A 14,226-nucleotide genomic window follows, 5' to 3' on the forward strand; every position below is an offset into this window, starting at 1 on the left:
GCGCCCTGGACAAGCCAGGTCGTCACAGGTACTACACCAACACACTCTACACTCCGGCTAGGCACACCGAAGCTAAACACAAATCCTAGTTGCCTTCCTCCAGGGGCTGATGTCCACACCAGGGGGTGGGCCAGGCGATTGATCCCACCCACCGAGGAGTTCACAGTCCTGGAGGCGGGAAAAGGAGTCAGATTAGAGATCAGTTTTGGAGTTAGAGAAGTGAAGAGGAGAGGAGACTGACCGTGTCCGGGTGTGTGGCCCGGGCACTCAGCAAGGTTGGCAGACGGTGGTGACCTTCTGCAGGAGAGGCTGATTGGAGTGAACCGTACGGACCGGGGATGGGCGGTGGCCCGCCGGTACCAGATCTGGGAGTGAAGAGAAGCCAGCACCATCCGGCAGGGCCTACGGACCCCGACCAGGCTAGGAGTCGCCGTAAAACCGGTCAAATCCGTTAGCGACAGGAACCTCCAGGGTTTCCCAGCAGTCAAGACCCGATTGAAGGCAACAGCTCACACCGTAGAGGGAAGCACAGTCACCGCCAAGGCTACAGTTCCCAGGGCCAGAGCCTGCGGGCAAAAGGGGCTCCCTCAGCATCCATCCAAGCTGGGGAGCGGGTTACCGGTGGGAAGCCCGCTAGATTTTGGGGGAATAAAAGGGGTCCAACACCACATCCCCACAGGTGCACACCCACCCATCAAAGAGAGCTATAAGCCAATACCACCTTCACATTGCCAGTGTACCAAGGACATGTTGAGCAACATGAAGGCGGCTGGGGTTATCCGTGACAGTTGTAGCCTTTGGGCAGCTCTGTTGATCCTGTTAAAAAAGAAGGACGGCACCACTCCCCGTATTGAGGAATCGCTAGCTGCATTGAGAACTGCAAATTATTTTTCTACCCTTGATCTCACTAGTCACTATTGGCAAGTGTCCGTTGCTGAGGCAGACCGGGAGAAGACCGCCTTCGCCACCCCTATGGGTCTCTGCGAGTTCAAAAGCATGCCCTTCGAGCTGTGCAATGCGCCAGGAACCTTCCAGAGGCTGATGGAATGCTGCTTGGGACAAGATTTTAGGGTGTATAAAAAGGGAGATTAGATCCCGTGATCCCAACGTATTGTTACACCTCTATAAATCACTTGTAAGGCTACATCTGGAATATGGGAACCAGTTTTGGGCTCCACATTTTAAAAAGGACATTCAGAAGTTAGAGTCAGTTCAAAGGTGGGCAACTAGACTACTACAAGGAATGGAAGGCCTCCCATATGATGACAAGTTGAAAAAGTTATTAAGTGATTATTGGCTGCAATGGGGCTTTCTGGCTGGTGCCAGCCTCTCTTCTTAGCACACAGGAACCACAATCCCTACACCATGCTTCAATGGATTCTCTCATCCCAGCCCAGTAAAACTACATATTTTACACAGTCATAAGCAGCCAAAAGGGATCTATTCTATTCAATTGCAAATGATCTAGATAAGACTGAGAATAAGATACTGCACGGGACATAGCAGAGTTGGTCAAGTTGAGTGGAGATGAGTTTGCTATTTGGCACAGCTTTTTGCATCAATAAAGCAAGTAAAAGGTGTGAAAGATAAAAAAAAGGGTGAAAGTGTGAAAAGTGAATTGGCCAAATTGAGGTGCATATAAAGTTTTTGCTTTCTTTCAATTCACTAATGGGGCTCATTTGAATCAGGTGAATTGAGTTCTGCTTTTGGAAACTGGGTTAAGAAGGGGTGCACCGGTCCTGGAGGTACTGCAATACCAGGTCAATGCGTGCAGTGGACAGAGCAAGATTTTTTCCATCTCCTTGTTCTAAAAATCCATTTAATATATGGTCCCCAGAGAGGGGACGTATCAGATATTAAACTGATAAGAACAGATTTAATTTTTTTTTTTTTCTGTTTATCAGTAGGACTTCAAAATAACAAAGGTGATCGCCTCCCGTTGCCTGGGAACCGTCCAGGCACAAGAGGGCTATGTGTCACCAGAAGGCGCACACACTTCCTCAAGGCCGGCAGACGTGCAATCCCAGGCACCTTCCAGTACCGACCAAGGTAGCGTCCTCCGAAACTACACTTGATCTTAGCCAAAAGGCCGAGAAGCTATAACCCGAATTGGTTACGGCCTTGAGTGGCACCCTGGCCTATACCGGACACATCTTAGGGAGAGGGAGACAAACCCACGCCTACAGAAGACATTTTGTCACCCAAGCCAACCCTTAAAAAGGCTGTTTTGCAGAGCAAAAACAAGAAGAATGGTGCTTTTTGCAGCCGCCGCCCACTGCAATAAATCTGAATAACTCCTCCTTTTGGACACAAGCACCTCCCCTCCCCCTTGCAGTCTTTCCAATTCATGATACAAAAAGACGGACGGACAGGACAGGACAGGACAGGCTGCCTGACTTTCCGTCACTGCCACCCTTTGCCATCCTTGCCCGTAGAAAGCCCTTTCATCATCCCCAAACCCTAATCTTTTCCCTTCCCTTCCCAGATGCGTCTCACTCCCTTTCATTAGGAAGTGAGCGCAGCCTTTTCTCCGTTCTGCACATGCGCGACGTTAAACACAAATGCGCAGGCGTGCGTTCCATTACCCTCACTGCATTCCACTCCCATACAGGAAGTGGGCGCAGCTATTACTACGGTCGCACATAAAAGAACCCACGGCCACCACTGCACATAGCTGACTCCACCACAGGACACCCACTTCTACACCAACGCAGGTAAGACAGGATCGGCACCTCTATGCTCCCGTTACAATCAGGCTCAGTCACCATGTGATAACGCTCTCAACTCTTTAGTTGCAGGCTCCCCTTGCTTCACCTCCACTGGCTGTGCTGCCATTTCCTCTCCCACCTGGAAGGTATACTTTATTCCACTATTTTCCTGTTTCTCTCTTCCCCCTTTTCCCATAACCTACTTTTATCTGCATTTGTGGGGTATTTATATGCTATTTACATCATAGTTTTATTCATTAATATGGAAGGGAAGAGTGCCCATGAGAGTGTTGAACTGCGGAGAGCAAAAGATTAAGCTGCTCCGATTTGCCACCATTGATAAGCTGTTCTCAGTAGATACACATGCTATCCAAACAGCAGCATCCACGATTGCTTCAGCCCACCCATTCAGTGACAGCTCACCAAGTCAGCCAGAGGAGTGGTGTAAGGAATTACACGTAGGCACTGACTCCACACCTTCACATCACAAGAAGGGGGTCTACAGGCTAGTGCAAGAATACGAGCAAGTCTTCAGCAAACATCCGCTAGACTTTTGAAAAATAAAAGGGGTCAAACACTACATCCCCACAAGTGCACACCCACCCATCAAAGAGAGATATAAGCCAAATCTACCTGCACATTACCAGTGTACCAAGGACATGTTGAGCAACATGAAGGAGGCTGGGGTTATCCGTGACAGTTGTAGCCTCTGGGCAGCTCCGTTGGTCCTGTTAAAGAAGAAGGACAGCACCACTCCCCTGTATTGAGGAATAGCTAGCTGCATTGACAACTGCAAATTATTTTTCTACCCTTGATCTCACTAGTCACTATTGGCAAGTGTCCGTTGCTGAGGCAGACCGGGAGAAGACCGCCTTTGCCACCCCGATGGGTCTCTGCGAGTTCAAAAGCATGCCCTTCGAGCTGTGCAATTTGCCAGGAACCTTCAAGAGGCTGATGGAATGCTGCTTGGGACACCGAAATTTTGAAACGGTACTGCTATACCTTTATGATGTTATTGTTTATTCTAACGCAAACAAGATTTTAGGGTGTATAAAAAGGGAGATTAGATCCGATGATCCCAACGTATTGTTACCCCTCTATAAATCACTTGTAAGGCCACATCTGGAATATGGGGTAAAGTCCTGAGCAGGTTGATAACCATTGGTTTGAGCATGGTAGGGTGTAATACGCATCTTCCTGCATCGGTAAAAGCTGCAGAAGTCCTTGAAGATTTCCGCTTCAAAGGCAGTGCCTTGATCTGTGAGGACTCTCTCTGAGTAGCCATGAGGTCTGCATAAGTGTGCTTGGAAGACCTTCGCTGCAGTATGGGCCATTAGATCTTTGACTTGTACCACAACCATAAATCTCGAGTAGTTGTCTACCATCGTAAGTGCATACGTGAGCTCACCTCGATATTCTGCAACAAAACTCCCTTTTTCGATTTCAGTTTCAGCAAACACTCCTCTTCCTGTAGAAAATATTTATCATTACCTAAGACAGTCATTCTAATGCATGACAATATTAAGGCAATTTAGTTAAAACTTGTTTTAACTCACCTTTAAGGGGATTGATGTATTTCATGGTCAATCCAGGTTTGTCAGTGATGGCACTGACATAATGTATGGCGTCTTTTTCGGGCGTTATCCTTTGCCTTTTCATTGTGAAAATCCAGTTGCCTATATCAAAGCAAATTCTACTACTTGTAAAGTATGCAGAAAATGAAATGTAGAACATATAACATCAACTGCTTAGGAACGCATCATAGGTTAGTACTTAAAAGGATATTGTCATGTTCTAGTCATAATGCAAGCTGGACATTTTTCATGTTACCCTGTAATCGCCGGCCTGTTCTAATGCTCACAAGCCAAGATATAGGCTCAGCTGCTAAGGCTTCCCTCTGCCTTCTGAATGAAAATTGAATATGTCTGGCTCACTGTGTATATAGCAGGTGCTCAGAAAAAATAAGAGTCAATTCAATAGAAATAGCTCTGGCACACTATAGTGATCAATAACGTAAGAAAAGAACTCTTAGAATGCTGAAAATTCTTTATTTGTGCAAAAGGATAATTCATCCAACGTTTCGAGCTTGTTTTTAGGTCTTTATCAAGGATAAAGTTATCTAAGATCATAAAGGGTTACAAAACCATATAAACACGTAATTAGTACATAGTACAACATAACAGTACAATATATTGCTACTTGAGAGTACAATGGGTCAAATGACCATGATGCACATACAAAAAAATGTTCCAAAGCCATAGTGAAAACATTTGTACTGAGGAAAGAAAATTTCCACATGACCTATCTGGAGGAACATTCTGGATCAAACAACCAAAAATAGTCAAGCAGGTAAATACACACCTATATGGATAACAGGATGATATGTGTTCAATTGTATAGCGTCATTGCCATTAAGGTACAAATGGAAAACTTGCAATCCTATATAGTGAAGGAAATGAACACATATCATATCAAAGAACACAGGAACATGGGTGTGAGAAAAACCTCAATGTTTATACTTTGTTCTTTATAATGGTGTGAACATGTATATGTCTCAGTACCTTATGAACTTGAGAATTCTAGTGAGTAGATGATGAAAGCCTATTCCAGAACTGGAATCGGTAAATAATTGTAGGTGGAATCTAAATGAAAAGATGGTACAAGTGTTATCATGACACGTGGGCTATAACACAATGGACCGTGTGACAAAGAAGAAAGGAGAGAAAGAAGAGGAAGAAAATGGAACTACCTGTAACATTACGTGATAGTCACTGGTAAGTATCACTTGACAATTCAGGTGAAAAAGGATTCCTTTATTAAAGGGTTCTCAGTCGCCTCAGGATCATGAAATACTAGGGTAAATGATATGAGAATGGGTAAGAAGCACCACTAAAGGAAATATGAGATGCAGGACATATATCTATAAACCCCTGAACTACATGATAGAAATAAAAAGAAGAAAAAAGAAAAAAAAGAAGAAAGAAGAAGAACACATAGAATGCGGAAAGAGAATGGGTACAACTACCTGAGTTACTGCAGGGAGGCCCCTGGTAGGTATTGTGAGGGTTAGTGGAATTCCTTCACTGAAGGGTTCTCAGTTGCCTCAGGTTCGTGAAAAATGCTATAGACAAATAATGCCCGGAGAAAAGGGGTTCATATACAGCGAATAATGGTAATACAAGGTACATGTGTCCCATGTAATAGTATAAATATATATATATTGTACTAAGCTCTACACCAGAAATAGAAAGTAGTCCCTCTGCCTTCTGTCTAGGTGCCCTGAGTTATGTCCTGTAAACTGTCACAGTGACCTAGACACACATGTGTAGTAGGGGAATATCCCTGCTGAGATGCCAGTGCTAGAGCACTCGTTTGCTGTGGAGTTGAACGCTATGTGAGCAGTTCTTACCTTCAATGAGCAGAAGTCTCTTTTTTCAGATTTCAATATCTCTGTGGGTATCTGGCAGAAATATGGAATACTCTTTACTGCTAAGACCCTGTACACCACTCCCACTAAAGGGGGCTTTACACGCTGCGACATCGCTAAAGCGGAGTCGTTGGGGTCACGGAATTTGTGACGCACATCCGGCCGCATTAGCGATGTTGCTGCGTGTGATACCGATGAGCGATTTTGCATCGTTGCAAAAACGTGCAAAATCGCTCATCGGTGACATGGGTCTCCATTCTCGATTATCGTTACTGCAGCAGTAACGATGTAGTTCGTCGCTCCTGCGGTAGCACACATCGCTCCGTGTGACACCGCAGAAACGAGGAACCTCTCCTTACCTGCCTCCCAGCCGCTATGAGGAAGGAAGGAGGTGGGCGGGATGTTCCGGCCACTCATCTCCGCCCCTCCGCTGCTATTGGGCGGTCGCTCAGTGACGTCGCTGTGACGCCGCACGGACCGCCCCCTTAGAAAGGAGGCGGTTCGCCGGACACAGCGACGTCGCCGGGCAGGTAAGTATGTGTGACGGGTCTGGTCGGTGTTGTGCGGCATGGGCAGCGATTTGCCCGTGTCGCGCAACAGATGGGGGCGGGTACCCACACTAGCGATATCGGGACCGATATCGCAGTGTGTAAAGTAGCCTTTAGTCACATGACCAAGACTGTATCTGTGTCCCTACAACACACTTGAGACAAATGTGTGTGTGAGCCTGCATTGTGGGGTATATATAATATATTATAGAGCTGGGAAGGATCATTCTAAGCAGTGAGCTGTTCCAGTATTTGTAGGAAAATACCCAGTAGAAGCATCAAACACAGCACCAATACCTCCCATCAGTATTCCACCACAGTGCCATGTAACCCATGCCCTACACTCCCATCTACACCAATACTATACAGGCACAAACTAGTATATCTGACTAAAATCCCCCAAAATATGAAGAACGGCCTATAGTTGAGTGTGGATATAAAATCTATGTGAGCAGAGCTAGAATAGAAATCACTGATCGCATTGAAGTCATTCTGACCATAAATCACCATGATATCAAGGTGAGGAGTTGTGTGTTACTGCTGGGAGGAAAGGGTTAACAGTGGAATATTAAGGTGCATTTCTGTGTGCAGTGTTACTAGTCAATGTAACAATTCAGTATGAGCTGCTCTTGGTGCCGGGGGAGGGAGATGCTCTCCTGAGCAAGATAGATGGGGAATGAACATGATATCTATATAGTGTAAGGCAGGGGGTCTCAAACCAGGTGATCATGTCTGATCAACTGGTTACATTATGTCTGATTACCTTGTCTAACAGTTTTTTCTCCCCTTTCTTTACCTTCCAGGTTCCCATAGTCACGTGAAATATCCCTGTTGCACTTGATTACGGCTCACTATTCACTATAGGATGTCTTATATCTAACATCACACTCTCACCCATCAGCACTCTATAGGTTTGTATAAGGTATGCGCTTACACATCCGGTCCTCCATAGGTATTTCCACTTATGTAACACTATCCCTATGATCACTCATAACTCATACCCTTGTAGTCAATTACAGCCTCCTCTCTCCCCCCTCTCCTTCTCCCTTTCCATCTATAATTTTGCCAGTACAATATTAGTTTACATTAGGCACACACTCACATATTCCTTTCCTTAGTGATTTATTGTAATTCACATTCACATACAATTCTCTATGCCTGCCCCATTACTACATTCATACCTACTTGACCCTATCCTGATACCCCTTGTCTCACCTTGTTGGTCCCTACACCTGTTATCATGTCCTTTCCTGTGTCTGTCTTGTCACACAACACATTTTAGCATATAACTTGTGCTCCTTATTACCTGTCCTGCCTATTAGAATTATGTCCATTATGTCCATGCATGGCCCAATGAATCAAGTCTGCACTTCATATTCATGGTTTAAGCCTTTGGGTTCCAATGTGCCCAGAGTATATATCCAGAAAGATTCCCTTTCGTTGAGCTTCCTAATTCTATTGCCTCCTCTGCGTATGGCTTGGACATGTTCGATGACTTGGAATCTTAATTGGATCACTGTGTGATTATGCGTCACAAAATGGTGTGGGACTGGTAATAGAATCTGCTTACAATGTATTGTTGACTTGTGTTTAGCTCAAAGAAAGAGAATCTTTCTGGATATGTACTCTGGGCACATTAGAACCCAAGGGCTTAAACCGTGAATATGAAGTAAAGACTTGATTCATTGGGCCGTGCACCATGTCACCAAGTGTCCAATTGCATTGTCCAATGGCTCACAATGGTTATGCGTTTTCATTGGATGGATAATCAAAGCCATGTTTTTTTCCTTTCTGTTGGGTTTGTTGTGTGAGTAGCCTATAGGATTAAGTTGGTTACCGCAGGCAGTGGATTTAACTTCCTGTCTTTGGTCCAGTGGTAGATGGATTGTCTGGTCTATGAGCTGTTATTGGTTTGAATGCAGGTGAATGCCCATGGGCTGCTTATGACTGTGTAAAATAGTATTGATTCATGATGGATTTCAGACTACATGTAGATATCTTCAGTCTTTCTATCCACATCATTTAAATGAACATTATCCATGCAGCTTGAAATTCATCCAATAAGAGAAGCAACCTTGTACAACCAATCTGATAAGGGCACAGTATATCCTAAGGGAAGGTTATGGCTATAAAAGGGGACTTCTTGGAGTCACCAGGTTGTTGATGGATGTTGCATGATCTAGTCTAAGCTCTTAGGAGCTGGCTAGGGGATCAGAACCAGGATGCCTTGTGGACTCGGTCTAGGGACTTTGGCTTCAACTAGAGGATCACTTGGCTACATGGCTTCAATCTAGGGGCTCCAATTCCGATTGGAGATCATAACCGCAATCTAGGGATTTCGACTCCTGCTGCCAGGATTATACCATATCATCATACCAGAGACTACTTAAGGAAGAAACCCAGGTTGGACAATTTTGTCACCTGGCTACAGACTTTGCAGACCTCAGCCAGCTTCCTAAATCTGGCGCTATTCTATTGTCGGTGGGTGCCCGACAAATTACACAGCTATGTAAAATTTTGGTTTATGAAACTTCAAATCCAGTGACTGATTATTATGTTTTCTAATGTCCTGATTTAAAAAAAAAAAAAATATTTTTTTTTAACCATCAAATATTGATTTTGTACAATCCATGTGTGAAGTTACATACAAGTGACATGAACAAGAAAAATACTTATTGTAACCAAAAATATTCACAATTTTATATATAAAATACATTTATTTATTGTACAGTCATTCTGCAACTTTATTAGAAATTTATTCTTGCACTTTTTCCTTTTCTCTAGATCCCCCTTTTCTCTTATAGAAGGCCTGTGGATCTTCTCTGTGAAGCATCCGGCAATCATGTTCACGTTTCATTTACTTTGGTATCGTCGTTCCATCTCCTTGATATTCCGATGAAAACCTTCTTGTTCTTCCCACCAGCACCAAGGTTTTCAGACAAGTAGTCCAAATAGGAATGTAAAAAATGTAACTTCAAATTCATTAGACAACCCAAGGCTTTGAAACGTTTCAGCATGTTCTCCACGATGGACTTAAATTTTGATTCTTTGTTGTTACCTAGAAACGTATTTATTGCTTCTTTCAAAGAGTCCCAAGCCCTTTTTTCAACAGTTTTCATTATTGTTTAAAACACGTCATCCTTCATTCATGGGTTTCTGAATATCCGAACCCACAAAAATGCTTTTGTGCTGCCCCTGTGCCAGCAGCCGCCGTTGGTCGGATCCAGACCTTCTAAGAGAGTGGCTCGACCCGGGGGTCTCGCGGACATGTCGAATAAAAGGAGGAATGTAGATGTATGGGCTAGGCCGTATTAAGTTTGTGACGCCACCAACGGTGTGTGGTGAGGTGGGACACCACCGCTGCCGTTATGGGATACCCGGGAGAGATGTAGTGGCAGCTGGATGTTAACCCCTCCGTGTGTAGGGATGATTGCCCCGGGGCCCAGTGTCTTTGTGCAGGGTATGGTGATGGCAAGGGCCGGCGCGCCTGAGCAAGCAGGGGGATGTTTGGTTACTCACAGTAAATGAATCACACGAGTCTTTCGGTAAACCAAAGGTGCTGGTGGCCTGCCGCCCCGGCCGGTTGCATTCAGGTCCCCCACCCAGGCTGGTGGTCGCTGTCCTTTACTCTGCACTTGTTTTTGTGTATGGTGGACTGCCTGGTCTGGAACTCAGGAGTCCGCTCCCGGCTGGAGTCCCTGAAACTTGGTACACAGGTACTTAAACATCTCTCCTTCTTTCAGTAGCGCTTTCACAAACAGCTTCATCAGTCCAAGCTTACAGTGGAGTGGTGGCAAGAGAACTTTAGGTGGGATCAACTAAGCTTTATGCAACAATGTTCTTGAGTCCCGGTTACAAAGATGTTCTTGTTGGCCAATTTTTTTTGCTCCAGTGAAGAGTCCTAACCTGGCTTTCCAATTCACACAAAAAGCATGTGTTCTGCCTTCTTTTACGTAATGCTGTGAATCTCTAGCATACAGCTAAACCCTAGTTCACATTTCAAATAAACAGACTGTGGAGTTCAATAGCCTTGATTTATTAGCTGGTAACGTGAACTTGATTGCAGTATACATGGAATATACAGTGAATATAGGAATATCCAAGATGCAGTTGAAGACAGAATACGGTATATCCAAGATACTGTTTTATACGGGTAAAAACTATAACAAGAAAATGATTACAGTCAGTACAGTGTTAATACAGAGTTAACATAGCATAACAGTACATGAGATGCAGTTCTTACGAGAATGTAGGTGAAAGGTCACTGCATCTGCAATACATAGAAATCTTATCTAGACAAACAAGACAGGGATGACACTAAAGGTGTAGAAGTACAATGTACAATGCATTTACTACACTCTTCCATCTAGGATTCTATCACTAACACATGTAATTTGCTTTGCTCACCGGATTACACTAGGCAGGGGTGAATGTACAGAGAGGTAAGTCGGCATGTCCTTTCCTGACAAATCCAAAGAGAAAATGGCTGCAGGCTTCTTCTCAGCTCAGGGAGGCATTCCTTACCCAGAATACATTTAGCTTAAAGGGAAACTCAGCAATTCAAAAGAATAACAATGACCTCTAGGGGTTGTAACAGAAATTTCAATGAATGACTATTAGCAGGCTGCCATGAGGCAGAACAGCATGGGTATTTAATATATCCTCCTTGCTGCCCAAGAAGCAATGAGAACATTTTTAGACCACCACATATTGACCATCCATGCTCCTTGTAGTTAAGTTTCTTGAGAATAAAGTCTAAATTCTCACAGCTTTCTTCCAAGTGCATAGCATGTGTGACGCCCTGGACTAGCCAGGTAGTCACAAACACAAAATCACACACACCCCCTCCCCTGGATAGTCTACATCAGTCACACAAAATCCTTGTTGCCTCCTCCAGGGTCTGATGTCCACACCAGGTGGGGCGGAGCCAGGCGGTTGGCCCCACCCACCGAGGAGTTCACAGGCCTGGAGGCGGGAAAAAGCAGTTAGTTTAGTTTTGTAGTGGAAAGTGAGAGGACAGAAACTGTTAGTGTCTGGGTAGGAGCCCAGGCACTGTCAGCAAGGTCGGCAGACGGTGGTGGCCGTCTGCAGGAGGTGGTACAAGTCAGCTGAACCGTAGGACCGGGGACGGGCGGTGACCCGAGGGGAACTGAACCGGTGAGCGGATCTGTACCAAGCACAAAGGCAGGGCCATTGGACCCTGACCAGGCTAGGAGCCGCCGACAATGGTCAAATCCGAGAGTGACCGGAATCCCAGGGGTTCCCTAACACCCAAGACCCGACAGAAGGCAACCGTCCACACCGTGAGGATAAAAAGCCACCGCCATAGGCTAGAGATCCAAGGGCCAGCGCCTGCGGGCAAACGGGCTCCCTCGGTACGTACACCCCAGCCATCCAGCCTCCCCGTACCGCCACCGGGCCCCGGGATCACCAACCCCTACCCACGGAGGGGGAACCAACATCCTAGCTGCTCCCTGCCATCGCTCCCGGGATCCCCGTCACCAGCAGTGGTGGTGCCCATTATCACCACGACCTGTGGGTGACGTCACTAACTATCTCCCCAAACAAACCACCCCCTTTTCACTCGTGGGCGAGGAGCGCTGCTCGAGTCCCCGGATCTGGCCCTCCGCTCGAGCCACCGAGCAGCAGCAGCAGCAGAAGTCCCCGAACCCGAGCGTAGCGTGCGTGGCCCCTCTGCCCGCGACACATGCCCTACACACACTGAAGAATACTTACTGCCATTGAGCAGTAGCACAGCTTTCAGACTTTTTGGATGAAACAATGACGTGTCACCACTCGCTCACATTGTACTTAATGTTACATTTTCCATCAGCACAGGAACATCGCTTGAATACACTAGAGCACCATCTTCAGAAAAGTATGGAGGGAATCTTTTCAGAATTCTAACCTTTTGGAAACCTATTGTCACGCTCTCCTGGTCCTCCACTGATCTGCCCCCCGGCTCACCTGCCACGCTCCCCGGCTTCCCTGCTTCGCTCCCCGGCTCCTCTGGCAGACATCCCCTGCTCCACGGTCTCCAGCCTCCACCACCTGCGGTCCCCAGGCGGCCCGGTCCCCGCTCCCGGCGCCCGTCGGCAGCCCTGCTCCAGGCCGGCTCCCCTGCTTCCTATACACCGCTCCCTGCCCTGGCTTCTGGCACCCGGGCCTCGCGCATGCGCATTAGGGCGCGCGCGCGGTCATTGACCCTCTCTTAAAGGGCCAGCGTCCACTGACAGGAAATTGAACACACAGGTACAGGGTATAAAGGGGTTTAATGTCCAAGTGGGCGGGGCCTGTTCTTCGTGTTTCCTAAGCTAGGAGTCAGGTCTCCTTGTGTCTCTGTGATATACTTACCTATCTCTCTTCTAGAGCCGCTCCTGCCTCGCCATCCGGTCCTGCCGATTCCCGAACCCCGAACGCTGACTATCTGCCATCCCGTCAGTCCGTACCATCTCTGATCCCTGTGGTGACCCGTCCTCTCGCTCCATCGGTTCCGGACTCTGCCTGACATCTCGGCCTCCGAACCTGAGCTCCGTCACCCGGACTACCATCAGTGACTCCGTGGTCCCAGGGACTTCTCCATTCCACTCTTTTGCACGGACTGTCCTGCTACCCGTAGTGCTCCGGCTACCGGACCCCTTGCCTTCATTAAGGTGTTCGGCCCAGTGGATTGTAAAAACCTTAAAATTAATACATCTAGTTATCAAATATGTTATAGTAAGACATATAAGTTCACAGTTCTGTTTATGTGGGAGGGCATAGTTTATTAATTAAGTTTTTATAAGGAATAAGTATTAAAATATCCATATTGAATATATATATGCTGAGCATGGAAGGATATATATAAATCCCTCCAGAAGCTTCCCGAAGCTTCCAGAAGGTTACGTAATATGGAACTATATTCAACTACGTTCCACTAGAACACCCTATATGGACTGAGCAGCTGGTATATAATACACGATGGAGGGGGCTAGGGGGCTCGCTCCTCCACTTTGCCTGCTGTGAGAAGACTCCAGTGCTGCAAGACATGCTGTCCAAGAGATGACATCTCCTGCCATGCCATTCTGGAACCTAAGAAAGTTGGGTAAAGACTTCCCATAGATCATTATGGACTAAATGAACTCTTTGCGTAAGCTATCAAAGTATATTATTTTTCCTTTCTGTAACTGAACCCTGGCAACCATTTTTAAATAGATAAAATACATTTATTTTTTTACATCTTTGGAAGTTCTTTCTTTCATGCGGCTTTACGTATTTGAAGAAAAAATATATTTAAGAGTATATTTTTTAACATTTTGGCGAGTCAGCTATTCGTGATTTTTTTTTATATATTTTTTTTTGTTGTTCCTTCACTTTGCATAAGGGGGGTCGAAGTTATCAAAGTCATAAGTATTTTAAGTATCTCCTGCAAAGGATCAGGAATCGACAATTTATAAAAATCACGCAGAACCTAGGAAATACGTATAAGTCAAGTTGCATGAATGTTTTTTTTAATGAACTTTAAAGTCTTTACAAAGTTACAGAAGTTAACTTTCGACGTATT

The 14,226-nt window shown here is 45.7% G+C and overlaps 1 pseudogene; it reads right to left on the minus strand.

Annotated features, from left to right (window-relative positions):
* Positions 1–1,723: 1,723 nt before the first annotated feature.
* On the minus strand, positions 1,724–1,930 carry LOC142262749 (U2 spliceosomal RNA; annotated as a pseudogene).
* Between the last annotated feature and the right edge of the window lie 12,296 nt (positions 1,931–14,226).

The sequence above is a fragment of the Anomaloglossus baeobatrachus genome, unplaced genomic scaffold, assembly GCF_048569485.1.
Source record: "Anomaloglossus baeobatrachus isolate aAnoBae1 unplaced genomic scaffold, aAnoBae1.hap1 Scaffold_252, whole genome shotgun sequence".
Lineage (NCBI taxonomy): Eukaryota > Metazoa > Chordata > Amphibia > Anura > Aromobatidae > Anomaloglossus > Anomaloglossus baeobatrachus.